This window comes from Mirounga leonina, unplaced genomic scaffold, assembly GCF_011800145.1.
Source record: "Mirounga leonina isolate KUSES-001 unplaced genomic scaffold, KU_Mleo_1.0 Mir_55, whole genome shotgun sequence".
In the NCBI taxonomy this organism is placed as follows: Eukaryota; Metazoa; Chordata; class Mammalia; order Carnivora; family Phocidae; genus Mirounga; species Mirounga leonina.
In genome coordinates this window covers 10,708,353-10,725,435 of record NW_023270816.1, presented here as the reverse complement: position 1 = coordinate 10,725,435, position 17,083 = coordinate 10,708,353, and positions in this window count along the sequence as shown.

Sequence of the window (17,083 nt, the reverse complement as noted above, 5' to 3'; positions counted from 1 at the left end):
CCTGTGACATGCCCGGGACCCCCACCCCAACCTGTGTCTCCCGTGTTGGACCTGGACGCACACACCCTCGTGTCCTCCATGTGTGGGCGGCTGGGCCTCCGAGGGAGCACTGGGTGCCGTGTGCAGACGGGGGTGGGCTCGGGGGCCCTGCTTTTGTCAAAGAGAAGGTTAGAGAACTCGGCCAATGATAACAGCCCTGCTTCCCAGAGGCCGTGACCATATCCTGGCCTGCATGCTGGGTCACCGCCCCAGTGGGAGCCCACGAGTGTGAGCGTCAGTCCTCATTGCCCTTCCCACCACCCTCACCGGGCGTTGGTCTCTCCCTCCAGGATTTTGGCGACAAGTCCCGTGAAAGCCCCTACAAAGGGGGGATGTCTTTAAAAACGGATTTGTGTGTCTAACAGTTGACACAGAGATAGCGTTTGGGGTAACTGTATCTGAGAGGCGTTGTAAATTCCAAGCCAGCTCAGCTGCGCTGTTTACTTCGACCCTGGAGGAGACGAGGATGCCCACGACGAAGGTGCTGGTGCTCGCTCTTCATCCAGAGTTCAGCGCTCTCCATGCCCTCTCACCAATCCTCAGAATGACCCGAGGTGCTAGCTGCTGCACTTAGGGCTGCTTTAGAGATGAGGTCAGGACTGCACCCCAAACCAGTGAGCAGAACTCACATCTGGGTCTCCCAGCCTTCGCCGCATCACTGAGCTAAACCTCCTCACCAGAGGCAGATTTGAGGCAGATGCTGTAGCTGTATTTCTCCCTCAGTTTAGGAAATGCTTTCAGGCTCAACTTTAGGCAGCCTGGGTTGCCATCATTTGAGCGATACTCTGTGCTCTATTTAAAGCTAAGAAAATACTTTTGGTCATTTAAAATTCTTTTACAAATTAGGCACACAGACTTACTCTTTTGCAATGTACCCAGTGTGTTTTACTGCTGGAAGCTAAGTGCGTTGGGCAGATTTTTCATCACATGAAAATGATCATGAGCCTACTTACAATTACGTTGAAGCAGATGTTTGCATGGACTATGTTATGATCTGAGGGCAAAATGTGTTATATAATGACCCTGAGGGCATTATGCTTGGAGAAATAAGTCAGACGGAGAAAGACAAATACTATATGATCTAATCCAACACCAAAGTCTAGGAAAAGAAATCGGATTTGTGGTTACCAGAGCCAGGGAGTGGGGGAGGGGGGCTGGAGGAAGGGGATCAAAAGGCACCAACTTCTGGTTCTAAGCTAAATGAGTCCTGGGAGTGTCCAGTGCAGTGTGGTGACTTGGCAGACCCTGCAGTGGGGTGCACGGGAGAGCCGCTGAGAGTAGGTCCTGGGGTTGCTCATCACAAGGGAAGAACACTTCTCTTGTATCTGTGTGAGATGATAAACTTACTGTGGTGATCATTTCATAATATATGTAAGTCAAATCAATATGCTGTCCACCTTAAATTTATATAGTGTTGTATGTCAACTATATCTCCATAAAACTGAAAAGAAAAAAAATAATTTTAAGCTTGAAATGTGCATGAGTATCAAGTGAGGATTGACTAATAAAAAGAAATAGAAACATAAACTACAATGTTAAAAGACACACCTACAGAAAATAAGTTGCATTTAAAAATGTGCAGAAATACCATGGAAACAGTGAATCTGATAAAACACTAAGGCTGGGCATTTATACATAGTTTATTCTGTTGTTACATGAAAAGGATTCATTTATAGCCATAGGAAATGTGCTTGCTTTTACAAATGCTACTTGGTACATTTAATTATTAATCTGCCATCAGCTTTAGGAAACAGAACAAATGCCACCAATGTTAATGAAAATAAATCATTTTAAACATAAAAATTTTAAAATAGTCCCTTATTATTCATTTTTAAAGAGGAGGGTGCAGGGATGGGCAGAGGAAGAAAGAGAGAGAGAATCCCAAGCAGACTCCATACTCGGTCCTGACTCAGGGCTCGATCTCACCACCCTGAGATCATGACCTGACCTGAAATCAAGAGTCAGATGCTTAACCAACTAAGCCATCCAGGTGCCCCTTAAAATACTTTTTTAAAATCCATCACAAATCCTGTGTACAGAAATAATTATTTACTGATCTCTTATCAAACAAGAACAGAAACTACACTACTATTGGAACATTAAATTTCATCATAAAGTGAGAAAGCTTATTTAGCTAGACAAGAGATAAGAATCTTTGGAGGTCTTTCTATGTAGAAAGATACATTTACATAATTAACATCCAAGTAATGCCTATCATTTAAAACTAAAAATTAGAAATAATTATGTCATCCCTTCCTATAGAACTTAACAGTTGTCAAGGACTTTCGCCCATGTTTTATTTTAAGCCAAGTACACTCTTGGATGAATATTAAGTCATTAATTCAATCACGTATCCATAAAAAAATATGAGCTCACTGCAGCATGGCAGGCTCCTGGCCAGATGCTGAGCCTCCGCTGGGAAGAAGTCTGATTTTTACCCTCCTAGAACCAGGCATGGAGTCAGGTAAGCAGAGGGATGGGGACATGGGTACAGATTTCCAGGCAGAGAGAACACTATGTTCAGAAGGAGAACATGGGGTGCTTAAAGATTTAGTGGTTCTGAGTTCCCGGAATGAAAAATGAGAGAAAGCCAAAATGATCATTTCTTTCCCCTTCGTGAGAGGGAGAGAAAAAAAGGCAAGTGCTTCATGACTTTTTCCATCAGTATTTTACCAAATTTAATTTGATAGAGGATTAAAATTCAGTGTTTAAAAATGAATTGTTATTGCCATTTAATTAGTTGATAACATTCAGATATATAAACAAATTTAGTAGTTTATATGTTACCTATGTGTAATTAAAGATCAAAAGGAAAAATATTTTCTACAAGTAAATCCATCCTCTGACCATATTTTTATACTGTCAGTCTACTCAGTGGTGTGCTGGTGAAAGTTTGTCAACCAGCTTTTGAGAAAACAGACGTATAAACAAACATGCTCATTTCCATGATGTAGGTGGTTCCCACGTGGGAATCACAACCCACCAATTTGACTCTAAGTGGCTCACAAAATCCTGAAAATCTAACAACTGGATTTGGTAAAGCAGAACAAGTCTGTTCTAGCATATTGTTATTCAGTCTCTGTTAGTGTTTTGACTTCAGTAAGTTATAATTGTATATAATAAACTTCTTCTATCTAAACTATAAGATTTCATATGTTTTGACATATTTATATGCTCAGGAAGCCATTACCAAACACATACAATATCCCCGGCATGTCCATCGCCACAGAAACTCCCTCCTGCCTCTTTGTGAGCCCTCCCTCCTAGCCCCCCATCCCATCCCCACACTTTAGGCAACTTGTGATCTTCTTTCTGTCACTGCTGATTAATTTGCATTTTCTAGAGTTTACATAGGTAGACTTGTATGTTATGTGCTCTTTTGTCTGGATTTCCTCACTCAGCATAACTATATTGAGATTCACCCACTTATTGTTACGGATGAGCAGTGCTCCATTGACTGGATATGCCACACTGTATTCATTCAGTCACCTGTTGATGGACATTAGGTTGTTTCCAGTTTTTGGGCTACTACTTAAAGCTAATATAATCATTCTTGGGCAAACTGAGCAGAAATAAGTTCTCATCTATTCTGTGTAAATACCCAAGGATGGAATGGTCAGATCTTATGGCAGGTGTGTGTCTAACATTTGAAGAAGTGGACAGACTATTTTCCAAAGTGATTGTGTTATTTTACCTTTCCTACACTAGTGCATGAAAGTTACAGTTCAGTTCTTGCACATCCTTGCCAATGCTTGGTATGAACAATCTTACTAATTTTAACCATTGTCATAGGTATGGAGTGGAATCTCACTGGGATTTTAATTTTTGTTGACCTGGTGACTGGTGTATTGAGCTTATTTTCAATCTCATATATTCTTTGATGAAGTGCCTGCTCCAGTCTTTTAAAATCTTTCTCTCCCTCTCGAATGAGGAGCTTCCTATATTCTGAATGTAAGTTCTTTATCAGAGATAAGGTTTGCAAATTTTCCCCCTGGTCTGAGGGTTATCTTCTCATTCTTCTTTTTTTTTTTTATGTTAGTCACCATACAATACATCATTAGTTTTTGACGTAGTGATCCACGATTCATTATTTTCGTATAATACCCAGTGCTCCATGCAGTACGTGCCCTCCTTAATACCCACCACCAGGCTAACCCATCTCCCCACCCCCTCCCCTCTAAAAACCTCAGTTTGTCTTCTCATTCTTCTAACATTTTTGTTGAAAATCAGCACTATTTAATTTTGATAAAGTCCAATTATCGATGCTTTCTTTTATGGATTATGCTTTTGATGTTGTAGCAAATAAGTCTTTGCCTTAAGCATGGCCACAAAGATATTTTCCTGTGTTTTCTTGCAGACTTTTTAGAGTTTTAGGTTTTACATTTAGATGTAATTTTTTTTTCATTAATCTCTGTATATGGTGCAAGATATGGATCAAAAGTTTAATTTGCTTTTTTTGTTTTGTTTTTGCATATATTCAATTTTTCCAGAATCACTTGTTGGAACAACTATCTTTCTATCCTGAACTTTGTAACTTTGTCAGAAGTCAGTTGTTCATACATGTATGTGTCTATTTCATAACTCTCTGTTCTATTGATCTTTCTATTTTTTTCAACAATACTATCTGTCTTGATTGGTTTTATGAGACTTTAAATCAGGTAGTCTTCTAAACTTGTTCTATTGTTTCAAGGTAATTTTGTCTATTTTAGTCCTTTGCATTTCCACGTGGATTTTGTAATCTGTCAATGTCTATAAAAATTTATGCCCATAATTTGATTGAGAATGTATTGAATCTACAAGTCAATTAGGGCATAATTAGCATCTTAAAAATATTGAGTCTTCGGACACATGAACATGGTATATATCTCTTCATTTACTTAGGACTTCTTCAATTACTCTCAATGTTTTAAAGTTGTAAGTGGACAGGAATTGCACTCATTTTGTCTGACTAAATTCTGAGTATTTTGTGTTTTTGTTATTGTACATGGTATCTTAAATTTCAATTTCTGATGGTTCATTGCTAAGTGCATAAGTAAAATTGGTTTTCGTATATTGATTTTATATTCTGCAACCTTACTAAACTCATTACTTGTAGTAATTTTTTATAGGTTCCACTGGATTTTTTACATAGATAATCATGTAGTTTGTAAATAAAGGGACAGATTTATTTCTACTTTTCCAGCCTCAATACTCTCTTTCTTGCCTTGTTGCACTGGCTAGAATTTCCAATACAATGCTGAGTAGGAGCAATAAGAGAAAACATCTGTGTCTCATTCTGCATCTTAGGGGAAAACAGTCAGTCTTTATCATTAAGTGTGTTGTTAGCTGTAGGATTTTTATAGATGCCCTTTATCAGGTTGAGGAAGTTCCCCTGTGTTCTTATTTCCCACTTGTATTTTTATTTTCTTTCTGTCTGATAGACTTCCTTTATCATTTTGTCTATTGCAGGCCCATTGGTGACCAATTCTTTCCAATTTATATGTCTGATAAAGTATTTCTTGTACTTTTGTTTTTGAAAGATATTTTTTTGCTGGGTATAGAATTCTAAACTGGTAGTTTTTTTCACTTCAGTATGGTAAATACGGGGCTCCATTGTCTGTTCATTTATTTCGATTGTTTCTTACAAGAAATTGACTGCCATTATCAGTTTTGTTCCTCTAAATGTAATGTGTTTTTTTTATTTCTGGCTGTATTTACAATTTTCTCTTTATCACAATTTAGACAATTTGACTATGATGGACCTTGGTGTGGTTTTCATTTTACTTATGAGTGGGGTTCATTGGGCTTCATCAATACGTTGCTTCATAGTGCTCTACACATTTGGAAATTTTTGGCATTATTATGTTCTGCCCCCTCTTTTGGGGACTACCAGTACAAGTATATATATTTCCTTGAGGTTGCCTTATAACTCACTAGTGCTTTATTTTTAAAAATCCTTTGCTCTCTCTGTATTTTCTCAGAGAAAGTGGCTCTTGTTAGGTCTTTAAGTTCACTGATATCTTTTTCTTCAATGTATAATCAGCACACATGTATTTTCCATCTTACACATTATAGTTTTTCTCTCTGAAGTTCTCTTTGGATGTGTTTTATATCTTCAATGTCTCTACTTAACTTTTGGAACATATGGAATACAGTTATAAGAAATGTTTTAATGCCATTTTCTGCTATTTCTAACACCCACATTGGTTCTGGGCAGTTTTACTGGATTCTTCTCTTTGTAGGTTCTACTTTCCTTCATCAGTGCATATGCAGTAATCCTTCATTATATACCAGCCATTGAGCATTTTACTCTGTGCCATACTGAATATTTTTTATATCCCTATAAATATTCTTATATTCAATTTTGGGATTCAATTAAACTAGCTGGGGGCAGTTTAACCCTTTCAGGTCCTGCTTTTGAGATTCACAAGGTGGGATGAAAGCAGCACATAATTTAGGGCTAATTATTTCTCACTTCCCAAGGCAAGAACTTTCTGAGCACTATACTCAATGTACCATGAAATGCAAATCACACTACAATGGCTACCACATCACATTCATTAGGATGACTAGTACAAACAAAATTAACCAGTATTGGTAAGGATGTGGAGAAACTGAAAGCCTTGAGCACTCTTGGCGGGAATGGACAATGGTACACCCATTATGTAAAACAGTACGATGGTTCCTCAAAAATTAAACATAGACTTACTATATGATCAGCAATTCCACTTATGGGTATTTACCAAAAAGAACTGAAAGCAGGGTCTCTAGGAGATATTTGTCCACATATGTTCATAACAGTATTATTTATAATAGCTGAAAATGAAAGCAAAGCAAGTGTACATTGATGGATGGATAACCAAAATGTGATATATCCATGCAATAGAATATGATTCAGCCTTATAAAGGAAGGGAATTCTGACACCTGTTACAACATGGATGAACCTTAGGACATTATGCTAAATGAAATAAGCCAGTCACAAAATGATAGCACTATAATATTACACTTATATGAGATATTTAGAGTAGTCAAAATCATGGAGACAGAAAGTAGAATAGTAGTTCCCAGGGGCTGAGGAGAGGGGGAAATGGGGAGTTATTGTTTAATGAGTGTAGAGTTTCAGTTTCGTAAGATGAAAAGATCATATATGTACCACATCTTCTTTATCCATTATCCATTGAAGGGCATCTCGGCTGTTTCCACAGTTTGGCTATTGCGGACATTGCTGCTATGAACATTGGGGTGCATATGGCCCTTCTTTTCACTACATCTGTGTCTTTGGGGTAAAAACCTAGTAGATGTCCTTCAACAGATGAATGGATAAAGAAGATGTGGTTCATATATACAATGGAATATTACTCAGCCATCAGAAAGGTTGAATACCTACCATTTGCATTGACATGGATGGAATCGGAGGGTATTATGTTAAGTGAAGTAAGTCAAGCAGAGAAAGACAATTATCATATAGTTTCACTCATATGTGGAACATAAGCAATAGCATGGAGGACCATAGGGGAAGGGAGGGAAATCCGAAGGGGGAGAAATCAGAGAGGGAGACAAACCATGAGAGGCTCTTAGACTCTGGGGAACAAACTGAGGGTTACAGAAGGGGGTGGGGTGGGGGGAGGGAGTAACAGGGTGATGGGCATTAAGGAGGGCAAGTGTGGTGATGAGCACTGGGTGTTATACGCAACTAATGAATCACTGAACACTACATCAAAAACTAATGATGTACTCAGCAGTGGCTAACTGCACATAATAGAAAAAAATAAATTAAAAAAAAGAAAGAAAAGATCATAAAAGGTAAGTCCATTTTTTAGGGAGATGGGTGTTGGTGATGGTTACACAAAATTGTGAATGTATTTAACATCACTGAACTGTGCACTGAAAATGAATTCAGATGGTAAATTTTATATGATGTGTATTTTGTACAATAGAAAATTGGAAAAAGAAATGGAGAGATGAAATCTTTCTCAGACAAACGAAAATTGAGGGAGTTCATCACCCCTAGACCTGCCTTAAAGAAGTGCTATGGAGTATCTTCAACACAGAAGTGTATGAAAGAATGAGCCCGTAAGGAAAGATAAAGACCTGACACCTAAGGAATGCTGTGTCACCTCAGGGCAGCATGTAAATCACTTTTACCCCAGTATGAAGTTAAAACACAAAATTATTAAAATAACTGTATAAAAAAGTAGTAGATTTCTTGATTTGGTCATAGACATGTACACTAGATGGTAGGATAAATCCAGAGAAAGGCAAATACCTAAATCTGAGTTAAATTGTAACATGTTTATATAATGCTTGGTTTGGGTCTTGGATAGCCCAAAACTTACTTTGTTTTGCCCAATTTTCCTTTGGCTTTGGATCAGTGGCTTCATTTTTGAATTGACAATTTCAATTTAAAGTATATGTATTACTCCTAGGTTATTTAAAAAATTTTTAAATTTAAATTCTATTTATTTATATATATATATTTATTTATTTATTTTTATTTAAATCCAATTAGTTCAATTAGCCAACATATAGTAAATCATTAATTTCAGATGTAGTGTTCAATAATTTATCAGTTGTTAACATGTTAATATTTTTAGTTTCAGGGGTAGAATTTAGTGATTCATCAGTTGTCCATAACACCCAGTGTTCATTCCATCAAGTGCCCTCTTTAACGCCCATCACCCAATTACCCCATTGCTTTATCAAATAAATTAATAGACCTCTAAAAAATAAATTAATTAATAACATCTCATGTGGATCTTCTCAGTGCTCTTCAGAATGAATACAATAAAACACTTGACCAAACTTTATAACTACAGAAAATTTCTATGATTTTTTCTATTTTTCAATAGCTTCAAAACCAGACTGACAGTGTTTCCTTTTATACCCTTAGTGATATCAGCTCTGTAGACTAACCTGTCGACTGCATAAAACAGTGCCCTCCTTGATGCAGGTGGGCCGCATCGGGTCAGTTGAGGGCCTGAGCAGATCAAAAGGCAGACCATCCCCTGAATAACAGGGCACTCTTCTTGCCCGACCGTACTTGAGCTGGGACTATGGCCTTTTTTCCTCCTTTCGAACTCTAACAAAAACACTGGCTCTTTCTGGGTCTTTAGCCTGCTGATCGTCAGACAGGAGGGACACCGGTCCTCCCAGTCCTCAGGCTGTGTACCAGGCTGGACCTGAACTATCAGCTCTCCCAGCTTCCAGCTGGATGCCCACATATCCTGAGCCTTGCCAGCCTCCTCGCCACATGACCTGCTTCTCTGTGATAAATCTTGCTGTATAAATGGTTCTGTTTCTCTGGAAAGCCCCGGCTAATACATAAGGTCTGCCAAGTGCTTCTGGGGAAAACAATCCAAAATTGAGCAGAGAATAAAATCTCCGAGCCCCTTTTATGAGGTTGTGCATCTTAGGAGTTCTTGCAAAGCTAGGCCTATCACTAATTTGCAATGGTATTGAGAAAGAAAGAAGACACTTCTGGACTCTGTCCTGTGGTTGCACTTTGCAAGGTTAAGCTTGCTCAATACTGGGAGTCCTATTTACATCTGTCTTGCTGGCTGGGGTATTTTATAATTACTGGAATTCTTCTGCTTTTTTTGACTGAATAACGAATTCCATAATAACACGGTGCACACTGCACACGCCGAGTGAGTGGTGAGCACAAAGCCGCTTGGCCCGAGCGCCTCCCCTTTGTCTCTGCGCTCAGATTCCTGCCTAATTACAAAAATATTGTGTAAATGTCAGTCACATGAATCTGTTTGTGAAACCCCATCGCCATGTGTGCATTCTCCCGGGACAGCGCATGGGGTGATTCAGCACCAAGCCAATTCCCTCCCGAAAGACACAAAATGGGGCAAAACCCTCCGAAGTGTAGCGAATGTGGGCGAAACGCTGCAGAAGCCCCTCCCCAACACTAATGCTTCCGATTTAATGGGGTGTTCCGGCTGCGTCTGCAGCGCTCGGGCTCGCGGGGCCCTGGAGGTTCCGGAAGACCCTGGTGCTCTGTGGGTTGTGCACGAGGGCACGGCCGTCTTTAAGGCGTGAGAAAAATAAAAGTGCCAGTCATCAGTGTCACACGTACGTACAAAAATTCTCCAATGACAGAAACTGAGCAAACACTTTGTTCTCTCAGCTCTACTGAACCCGGCAGTTGTTCTGAAATTTGAGAACGTGCGCGACCCTCCCTGAGAGTGAATTCACAGACAGCTTTTGCTGGAGGCCATGTGTGCGGCCGCGGCTGGGAGGCCTCAGGGGTCTGGGCGTCCTGGGTGAGAGGAGCGGGGATGCTCCAGTTTCCCGCAGTAGACGTCCCAGCTTTCCTCCCTGGTTCCGTCACAGGAGATGCTCCTTTTTATTTCTCTACTTCTGCGTTCTTGTGTCAGCCCAGCTCCCAAGAAGCTTCTGGAGTTGGGGGCTGCCCAAAGCCAGGTCCTCCTGGAGTCTGAGGCCACCCTGACCTGCAGGCCAAGGCGAGCAGCCCCCACGCCGCCAGGTCCCGCCCCTGGATCTGCCCTGCTGCAGACCTAGAGCCCCCTTGGCAGGCCCACCTGTCTGTGCAGCATCTCCCAGGGTTCTCTCGCCTCTGCTTTCTCGTGAAGCCCGCACAGATCCCTTCTGTGGGCCTCCCCGGGGGCCTCGTACCCTGGTTCTGCTCACTCCCTTCCCATGGGGCCAGGCACAGAGTCCGAGCCTCTCCCCGCACATTGCTGCTGTGAACTGCTTGCCTCCAGGCTCCCTGCTGCCCTGCCTCCCTCCGCCACACGTCAGGCCACCCGAGTTAACGCCTGGCCCGAGCAGGTGCGCAGGAGGCTGTGTGGCGGGGCTCTACTGGGCCAGCTTCCCCCCAGACAGCTTCCTCCAGCTGCTTCGTCTCCTTCCCACGCCCAGCTCTGTGGAGGCCTCTGGTGTGCCTTCCCTTGAGCCTGCCCGTTATGATGTGACCCGATGATGACCAGCAGGAGGCGGGGTCCTCTGGGAGCCGTGAGGCCCAAGGAGATGGAGGTAGCAGCCAGGCACCCAAGAAGAACTTAATCCTTCCTAAGGGCACCAACTCTGTCCTTCCTTCCAAGAGATGGGCCTGCCTGCACGTGAACCCCGTGGTCCGCACTGTCTCGGGCTCCTTGCTCCCTGCCCGTGGTCAGCCTGTGGCGACTGGCTGTTTCCCACACCACCCAGCATTGCCGTGGACCAAACCCTCTGTTTGGATCGTAAGACCCTTCCATCAAAGACTTTCAGATCCCACCTGCATCGCATCCCAAAGCCCAGAGAACAGCCCCCACCCCTGGGTGGGGGCCTATTTGTGACTTTGCGGGCATTGGACTCTTGGTTCTGGTTCTGATGGTACCACTTCATGTGAGGGGACTTGAATGTGCTCTCTGTGCTCCAGGCTCTCCCTCGTGGTCTGTAAACTCAGACGGCACGTTTCTATCCGTCTGTCAGTCGGCTATCACAAAGCTTCCCCTTTGTGCTAGCTTCTGGGGGAAGGAGCATTTAAAAGACAAACTCCTGCCCTCAGGGAACTTACACACGTACCTTGGAGGAAACTTACCATTTACTCGCAGCCCGAACATTTCTGCTGAGATGCACTGCTCTGTCTTCCAAGGGATGCTGGACATTCCACCTCGAGGAGTCACTGGTATTTCCAAGAACCCCACCCACCCCTGTAAGCCGGATGCCTTCCCTCGAGACACATTTGGGGAGACGCAGCGGGGCAGGGAGGGCCAAGGTTTTGGTGCAGGCTGACCTAGGTGTGGTCAGCTCTGCGCTGTCAACACGAGCAAGCTGCTGAATGTTTTTGACCCTTAGTTTCTGTGAAATACGGCTGGGTAACGCCGACTGCGAGGTTTTGTTGTGAGAACCGAGAGTACACCTCAGGGGCAAGGCAGGGGGCCGGTATACAGTAGGCATTTAATAAACGGAATGTGCGCAGGCTGACTTCCACCTCCCTTCTCTATCACTGACCCGCCAGCACGCACTTGTTCCAAACCAGATGTACTCCTCCCCTCCCCCAGGTCACCTGGGTCCACCTTCGGGGTTCGGGGCTGATCTTTCCTCTGAGTGCAGCAGCGGGTTCCCTCCGTTCCCCCTTCAGAGAGGGGCAGCCCCCCGCTGGTCCTTGAGCCCCGTCTGTCTCCGGCTGGCGGTATGGACTGTGGGTACAGATGCCCCGCTGAGAAAGGGATGCTCACAGACGGTTTCCATCAACAGCAGCCTCAGAAGCGGCCCTTCTGTCACTCCAGGGTCTCTGGTTCTGGGAGGCGGCACCTCACACCCGCCCGAGCGCTCGTAGCCGATGTCTCCTGGCTTAGTTGGGAGTTCTGCACGCAGTCGCCCTCAGGGAGAAGTCAGGGCTCCTTCTCATTGTCAGCCTCGTGACTACAGTGAATGCATTCAGTGACCAGTGTGGTTTCAGGCCTATGCTGTTCATCATTTGTACCTGATTGAGCAAAAGAACAAGGACATTAATTAAGGAGTGTCAGACATTCTCCTCTGAGAGCCTTTCTCAAGGATAAACCGCATGAAGGGAGGAGGTGACGCCCTCCCTCCGCAGCTTGCCGTGCCCTACACTCAGCAAGAGCCGCTGCATCTGCAGAGACAATTGTCACATCGTCCAGGGTCCACCCGAGCACGTCCCCCGGGCCGGGCTGCATCCCAGCTCAGGCGGACGAGCCCTCGCTCGGATCCTCACTGACCTGCTCATCTGACAAAGGTGGGTGGACAGCCCTCTTGTTCACAGGGTGGGAAGGTGGGGGTATCAGGGCTTCCTTTGTGGACGTGGGTTTACATGATGGCACCCTTGAACTGAGTTGGGGAGATGGGTCTGAGCCACCTCTGGGCTGGTAGGGGTGAGGCTTAACCCCCCTGCAGAACTGGCAGGCATCCGCCCCCAAGCTGAACATCAGCACCCTCCGAGAGAGCCCCCTGACCGTGAGCAGGGTACCCCGTGTTCACTGACTCAATTGGAGAACAAGTGGCCCTGCTGAGGGGGTCCGTTCTTCTCACACATGTCGGAGCGTTCAGAAGAAGCAAGCACCTTGAGCGAGCTGAGGGTCAGTGCTCCCAGGTTTCGTAACCCAGACGGCTGATCTGTCCCTGCTTCCTGAGTGCCCCGAGATGTGTGGGGCCCCCCGAGACGCTGGTGAAGTCGGGCTTGCAGCTGTTACCAGAAGAGCAAAGGGACGACATTCAGGGCAGGGCTTCTCCTTCTGCCGTGTGCACACAGGCCCCCCTGCTCAGGAGCAGGCTCCGACTCTGTGTGTTCCGTGACTGTGCCCATTTTACAGGGGGGAAGTCCAGGGCCCAGAAGGGGACTCAGCAGCATCCCATAGCTGGCTCGGGGCCAGAACCTGGGCTTTCTGCCCACCCCATCTCATTTCATCACCTCTTCCAGGAAAAGGGGTCTCCCCACAGCTACCCTACCTCCTGCATGCCCAGTGGGCCTGTCCATCTGACTCCCAGCTCCCCCTCCACATTTTTGTGTGTGAGTGCTCCGTCACGCCAGGAATTTAAATAACCCATGACCTCATCCTGCCGGGCCTCCATCCACATGAGCTTTTTTTTCAGGAATTTTCTCCTCTGCTACCAGCCCTGGGCACACTCACACAGGACCCACACACTGTTGTTCCTCCTGCTTCCCATAACCGTCTCCCCTAGGGAGGGCAGGAAAGCCCTCTGCTTACTCACGGCCCAAGGAGGGACTAAGAGAAAACACATGCCTGGATCTGTGACATCTCACGATGTGAGCAGCCCCCAGCCCCGCGTGTCACAGAGACCTAGCTGCCCTGTGCCCTCCTCACTCCCCCCTGGATCCCCAGAACCAGCACAGGAAGGCCAAGTGGTCCCCCCCAGCCCTCGCCCCCAGACCCCCAGCTTCCCACAGGGACCCAAGGTCCTTTCCTGGCTGGCCTGGAAGCCTACCAGCGCTGGGCCGTCCCCTCCCTCCGATTCCATTAGAACCACGCCCACTCCTACTTTTCGCGTGGAAAGGACACTCGAGGCCACTTTGTTTATCTGTGAGTCCAGTTGTTCAAAGATACTTATTGAGCATCTAACATGCACCAGACCCTGTCCTAAGGTACTGGGCCGACAGCAATGAGCCTGCCAGGACCAGCCCTGCCTTTCATTGAGTCCCACCCCTCCTGCCGCGTGGACCTCAGCCTGCCACATGGACTAACCCCCCACCCAGCCCTGTCAGATGTGGCCGGGGGCCGCCCACTAAGTGGGATATCTGCTGGCTTCTGCTCGCTCCAGGGCAGCTGTGCACCTGTCCGCTGTTCCCGAGAGGTCTGGGCTCTGCACTCCCCTGGGTGAGGCTGGCCCTCTGTCAGGTGTCCCTCTCTGGTCTGTGAATCCTCTGACTTGCAACCAGCCCCATCCGCCTCCCAGCCAGCGCCCACCTCACGGGTGAAACTCAGGGCACAGATGGGACTAGAGCTCTTAACCCAGGTGAGGCCACTTTAGTCGGCTGGTTTTCTGCCCTGCGCTGGGGCCTCTGCTCTTGTTCCTTCCTGGGCTCCCGGGCCCGAGGACCTGCGTGGGATTCTGGGCCAGGCTGCTCAGGCCTCACCGGCTCCTCATGGCTCCTTCTGCATCATCTGCTTCTCCAGGTCAGTCTCTGTCTCCAGAGCCTGCCTCTCTTCACCTCCCCTGTGTCTCCTGCCTCATCCGTGTTGATTTCCCACCAAGTTGGGCGTTCTAGAAACTTGGGCCTGGCCCCACCCAGTGTCCACGGAGAACTAGTGAGCTCTCATTCTGACAATTCTGATGGTCAGATTCGACCCATTTTTTAGCCCGTTGAGATCTTTTGCTCCATCATCTGATGCAATAACCATCCTGGCTTCACCACAGTGGGGAGTCTGCTTGCTGCCCCATCTGGGGGTTCATCGGGCACTGGATGGGCATGTTTACAGGCCAGGGCTGGAGGAGGGCCCTGCACGGTCCCCACCACACTGTTCATCAGATGTCAGCCTGCTCCCCTCCACAGACACCAGAAGACCCATCTGTCATAGGATGCCCACTGGACAGGGGGGTCCATGGGACCACACTGACACTTGGAAAATAGTGACTGTCATGATGGAAGATTCTGGAACCTGGCAAGGAATCTGTATTGGTTTCCTAGGGCTGCCTTCATGAAGCACAAGATGCTGGGGGGCTTAATGACCAAAACGTGTTGTCTCACCCTCCAGGGGCCGGAGGTCAGATCCAGGCGGGAAATGGCTGTGCATCCAGCCTCCTGCTGCTTCTGACCCCACAGCAATCCTGGGCACTCTTTGGCCACATTGCTCCATCTCTGCCTTTGTGTTTACATGGTTCTCTTCTGAGTCCCAATGGCCCTTTTTTTATAAGGACATGAATCGTTGGCCTAGGGCCCATCCTACTTCAGTAGGGCCTTTTCTCAACTTGGCCAAATCTGCAAAGACCCTATTTCCAATAAGTTCATGCTCACAGCTTCCAGGCAGACATGATTCAGCCTCGTGTGGGCGGCTTTGGTTCTTCCTCTCTACTTCCCTTTGACATACATTTTCCCCATCTTCCCAAACTGATTTTTTACCCATGTCTCTACGGGGCTTCCAAGAACTCTTGGACAGTCCTGCCATGCCACCAACTTTGTTTCATGGCTTCATTAACACAAGTCCTCTTTGTCCTGTGAAAGCTGGCCAGGGTCCTCCCCTCCATGCACAGTGGGGTGATGGAGTCCTGCTTCTTCCTGCCCCAAGCACCTCCCTGGCTTTCATCACCTATGGAAACATCCCCAGGACCTGGAGCTGGATTCTGCTCCGCCTCTGAGCTGCCTCTGCACTAGATGTGCCAACGCATTTTTCTCTTGCACACAGTTAATTCCCCACACTGGTGCCTCTCCTGGGACACCGCCCTACACAATCAGTCCACTCATGTTCTGTCTCTTTAAGAAGTCCTCCCTGATTATCCCCTTTGGAAGATGCCAAGGGAGAAATTTCTTCTCTGTCCCCTGTGGCCAGGGGCTCCTCTGAACACTAAGTGAACAAATAGAAGAAGAAGTGCATTCAAAACACTTTCTGCTGACACAGTGGACTGAAGGGTGTAAACCTGCACTTTCTGGCCACAGATATGACCCATCAGTAAGCAGAGTAGGATAAACCTGTAAATGGCCAATTATCCACTATGGATTCTTTAAGGGAAACTTGGTTATACATTCTTTGGAATTTCAGATAACATTATTTATGATGTAGTCTAGATATTTTTTATTCAAATGATGACTTCACTATCAACTAGCTGGCCACAGGAAGGTATGTCATCTTAACACATACATGTTCTTTGTACATCAGAAATTAATATTCTCTACCAGGTGATAAATGAAGAGTAGCATTAGGTAAAAAAAACTTTCAAAAAGTGAAGGGCTCCTGGGTGGTTCAGTTGGTTAAGTGTGGGCTTTCAGCTCAGTTTGTGATCCCAGGGTCCTGGGATCGAGTGCCGGGTCAGGCTCCCTGGTCAGTGGGGAGCCTGCTTCTCCCTCTGCCCCTCCCCTTGCTTGTGTTCCCCTCTCTCACTCTGCTCTTTTTCTCAAATAAATAAATAAAATCTTTAAAACAATGCATAGTGAGCAAGGATCATCATCCATACAGTTGCAATCCCCGTCTCTACCTGTCCCGTCTTCAAATACCATGCAGAATCTCCTGGAACTGGGTCACAGCTGTCCTTTGGCCCCTCTATGGCCCCAATCGGACTTCCTTAAACCCAACAGGGACCTAGGTGAAGTGAATATCGGGTCCCTCATGATGTTACCTTGTTAATATATATCCATGGTGGCTTAGAGTTAACTCCATATACTCTCTTTAACATTCTTTAGTGAAAACTTGACCTGTCTATTGCTGTGCACATTGATGCCCTGTTAGTATGAGTGCCCTCAGCCCAGGACCAGCCTGTGCTGCCGACCCCACATCTCTACTTCTGTCCACTGTCCACCTGGCCTCGGGTGCTGCCTCATCTCCTCCCTCTGCCCACCTCCTCCTCCCTCTGTCCACCTCCTCCGTCTGTCTATCTCCTTCTCCCTCTGTCCACACCCTCCTCCCTCTGTCTACCTCCTCC